Raw genomic sequence first — 5,000 nt, forward strand, 5'->3', positions numbered from 1 at the left:
GATGTTTTATTTTATTTTATTTTATTTTATTTTATTTTATTTTATTTTATTTTATTTTATTTTATTTTATTTCTGACTGGCTCTGCTACCAAAAATAATTGACTAAGTCCCAGTCTACATTTAGCATCCCCTAACCTATTTTTAAAAAAACAGAAAAGAAGCTGAGGAGGTGAGTTAGAGATCTTTCAATAACCTCACATTAATGCTATCCAAACATTGGAAAGATTTAGAGGAAATTCCCATGCTCATACAAGCAGGATGAACATGGGGCAGCAGTTTGGCAGGTGAAGCTCAGTTGCTAGCTGAACTGTGAGAGGGGACAGGCTGTAACACTCATGCACTATTTTTCACATGCTAAGGGCACGTTTACAGGGCACATCTGCAATGCGTATACTTATTTCAGTAACCGACAGAGCTCATTCATTTTTCTCACAAAGAGTGCTGCATGGAGATATCAGTAATTAAGTGCATATATTCAGAAAATAGACCTAGTGAATAATTTTCCAAAGCGTGTTAAGTCACCTGGGAGTCATCACTGAGGATGAAGGGATGAAGACCTGAGCTCAGCAACAGCAGCAGTCAGCAACAGTGCCAGAGTGTATGGGTCCATCACGAACAAATTAAAGAACAACACATGAGAGACCCCAGTGCAATCACAGAATCCCAGAATGGCTGAGGACGGAAGGGACCTCTGGAGGACATCTGGACCATCACAAGTAAGGATATCCACAGCAGGCTTTTTATCCAGGTGGCTTTTGAAGACCTACGGGGAGGGAGATCTGAAGTCAGTGCTCCATCACCAGCACAGTGAAGAGGTGCTTCCTGATGTTTAGAGGAAACCTCCTGTGTTCGAGTTTGTGCACATTGCCTCTTGTCCTGGCATTGGGCACCACCAAAAAGAGCTTGGCTCCATCCTCTTTGCACCCTCCCTTCAGGTATTTATACACATTGATAAGATCCCCCTCAGCCTCCTTTTCTGCAGGCTGAACCATCCCAGCTCTCTCAGCCTCCCCTCACAGGATGAAGACTCCTACTCCAAGGCCTTCGTTATACTTGTGGCCCTTTGCTGGGTACTGTCCAGTATGTCCATGTCTCTCTTGTACTGGGGGGCCCACAGCCGGACTCAATTCTCCAGGTGTGGCCTCACCAGTGCTGAATGGAGGGGAAGGATCACCTCTCTTGACTTGCTGGCAGCACTCTGCCTAATGCAGCCAACAATATCGTTAGCCTTCTTAGCAGTAAGAGCAAATTGCTGAGTCATTATGCAAATCGAGTGTATGCTCCCTCTGAAGGCTGTGTTCAGGTCTTGTCAGTCCCTCCCACAGAACAGTGAAATATCAGGGACAACTTCAGGCACAAGGTTTAGAAGGATGAAAAAGCTCTGGTGCCATGAGATATGGAAAAGACCAGGAGTACTTCTGGAGTTTTATCCTGCAAGGAGCATCCCAAGGTCAATAGGATGCCAAATTCTGTCCCTTGGAAGAATGCCAATGGTGAGCTGTGTGCCTGCACAAACCCATGTGAGGAACATGCATGGCTCCTGATCTCTCAGTGGTTCTGCATAAAAGAGAAAGGGACACAATGAACACATGTCAAATAAGAAAAAGTGCATGAAGGATTGATAAAACCTTTCTTATTTAAGCTAAAAGTGTCACATCAAAAATGAACTAATTGCTTTGTCACAAATCACATAAAACAGGTTACAGAACTTGTTGCCACCATGCAAACCTAATCCAGATGTAGCAGAGTTCAAAACAGAATTAGGCGCTCCAGGAATGTGCAGTGGTAAAATGGTAAGTAGTTTTCAGCAGAACTCTGTAATTGCCTACGGTCTTGAATGAGAAGGATATATAGTAGTCTTTCTGTAACGGGTAATTAGACTGAAAAAATAAGACCTCTAAGACTGACTTTTTTAGGTGGTACTGAGAGTCTTTGGACTTTTTGGCTTTTCTTTGGACTTCTTTGGACTTTTGTGGAACTCTGGAAATCATGAGAAACATCTAGTTCATAGAGAATATTATACCCCATGTATAATTGCTAAATCAGTTTAGGGAATGCCCTTGAGAGAATGATACCATCAGAAGAATTCTGCAAATGCACTTTTAAATTATATTAAATTCTAATAATAAGTTACACTTTTTGACTTAAGGCCTATGGATAAGAATACAGATTGATGGTTTCTCTTTGAAATAAGGTTGATTGACAAAAACACTCCATGGAAAAGACTTCATCCCATCACGGATTCTCCCCATCCCAGCTGCAGATCTCTCATATTACAACAGGAAAGGGTCTTAAAACCTTGGGGTTTTCCTGAGGGCATCTTCTACACAGCAGTAGAAGAGAATTCAGTCCCTGCATGGCTGCAGAGATCAGGACTGGATGTTGCAGGCCTCTCTGTGTGAGTCTGGGCTGGGAGAAGATGTAATGCTCCAGCTCCAGACTCGGTCTTGCAGCTCACAGGGCTGCTTTCCCTCCTGCTGGACCAGTTCATCACCACAAAACCTCATCCTGTAGCTTTTCAGAGCGATTTCTAGACAGCCCCATGGTCCTGCCCCTGTTAAGCACATCCTAATGCTTTTTTTTTTTTTTTTTTCTATAAGGTTAAGTATGCTTTTTATAAAAACTCTTCCACATCACTTGAAACAACCACCAAAACCACAGTGGTTTTGTGCAACTACACCAACCAACTCAAAGCCAAATTGAAAGGAGCAGCAGCAAAATAATACCCATGGGCAGCTGGGAAGCTCCTTGACTTGTTGGGTGACATTGCTTTTAAATTCATCTTTGATCTTATGCCTGGGCAGCTCTATCGGTTTCTAAAAAAAGCACTTCTGCTTCATGAATATCTTTTTAGCTAGCTGCAAAGTGCTCCTGTATTTGTTTAAGTGAAATGAGGTGTTCTGCAAATGTCCATGTATGCCTTGTGCAAATTTAGTCTCTGCTTGGAGGCCTAAAGACATCCCAAATCACTGCCTGTTCATGTCAGTTTTTCTTTATGGATTAGAAAAAGTCCACAGCCTCTCCTTATGAAATAATAACAGTAATAGCAAAAATTGCATAATTTCTTTTGCTCTGTTGTATACAAAGTCTTTTTTGAGAATATAGTAGATATCCATGTGATTTAAGTGAAGCTGCCTATTTTTAACACAATATGAAATCTATCTGAACAAAAATACATTCTATGTGGCACTTTGTGATATTATCTTGAAAATATTGTAATAATTAGTGGAGAGACACAATAGAAAACATTGTAATTCTGCACTGTTATCCTCCCATTCCATGGTACCACAGATGAAACAGAACAGGTCACATCTGCAGTATTATGTGGGGTTTTGTTTGACATACAGTACTGCATTATACACATACTCAAAACTGTAATAACAGTAAAGCATGAAATAGCTTACTCCTGAAAATTTTCATGGCAGGATGTAGATGCAGCCCCTTGCTCCTGAGCCAGCATATACGTCTGGATCAATGACCAGAACTGGCAGGGGTCTGTTGGAAGGAATCCATTACCAGGGTCTGCCACGCCGCACTTCTGTGCAGAGAAGCTGAACAGTGAGATAGGAGCAATCAAAAGACATATACGATAAATCACCTGCAAATTTTTGCGATGTGCAGTTTCCACAACATTTTCCCTCCATCGTCACCTTCTATTACAACTGACTTTTTTTTTTTTTTTTTTTTTTTTTTTTTTTTTCATAGAGCAGAACAATGATAAGGAAAATGTTTTGCTGGTGTCTATGCTTTTTCTATTGTACTGCTGCCCTTGGAATCTATTTCTTCATTCTTAACCTGACCTTGGTATCCATTTTCCTCTCTCTTCAATTCAGCTGTAAAATCTTGAACTTCTTTAGACCTTCCCACATCCCTCAGATACACGGTGCAAGGGACATTTGTACAAGGAAACTGGAGACTGAAAGGCTCTTGCAAAGAAAAATTGTAACTAGATAAACAGACCTGAATGCACTCAATCTAACGCGTGCCTCATTTACACAAAACACTATTAGCCTGATCCTGTTTACTCAGAGTACAGCGGAGGCAACTTAGCTTGAACGTCTGAATAGGGTGCTTTAGATAACACCATGTATCTTCAGACATGCAAGAAGCATTTCCATAGTATATAAGGAAAAATATGTTGTATTTAATCCATCAGCAGTGGGTTCACAGAGCGTAAGGATTGGATTTCTTTTTTCATGTCCTTACATTGCTGCCTGCATTAATATTAGGCTAGGATTGAAGTGAAAATGAAGTGCCAATTTCAGCATACAAGCTAAGGAAGACAAGCAACAAACAAAACAGAAAAGAAACGATCTTACCAGCCAAAGAAATAAAAACACATTTCAAATGATTAATCTACCTTGCAGAAGCTCTTGCTCGCACACTGCAGCCAATGGGATGCTGCACCACGGGCATCAGTCCTTAGCAGAGGGGGGTAGAGAGGGGCAAGCAGAGGACCAGGACCAGGGTGCTTTACAGAGCCTGCAAGCTGGACAACACAGACCTGTGCTAGAGGGCCTTCACCTTGCAAACAGCATGGTTCCCAAAATATCTGTGCATGCTGGGAGCTGAGTAAAATGAACAAAAAGCAAGCAGTAATGGAAACAGTCCGGGGAAGGTGCCAGATACCCCTTTCTGGCTCTGTTGTGTTACCACTTCAAATGGTCCAGTCCAAACAGAACCATCCAAGGGAGGCAATGAGACTGTGACCAGGACATTTGTTGGTTTTGCAGGGGACACAGCTTGGTGTACCAGCATGGGATGCTCTGACACCACGCCGGCCCCCAGCCTTCCTTCCAGGCAGGTTTCTGCTGGGGTGAGCACCATGAGTGAGAGGCAGGTGCAGAAGGCACCTGGAGCATCCATCTGGAAAGTGTGCATGTTTTTACTGAAGGTGAGTGAGGTCTAGCTGTAGGGCTTCAAAGTTTTTTTATGTGTGCATTTGTGTGTCAGCAGGAACAGCACTGGCTTATGTGAGTGGGCTGGTGTCCAGCAATGCC

The sequence above is a fragment of the Oxyura jamaicensis genome, chromosome Z (assembly GCF_011077185.1).
Source record: "Oxyura jamaicensis isolate SHBP4307 breed ruddy duck chromosome Z, BPBGC_Ojam_1.0, whole genome shotgun sequence".
Lineage (NCBI taxonomy): Eukaryota > Metazoa > Chordata > Aves > Anseriformes > Anatidae > Oxyura > Oxyura jamaicensis.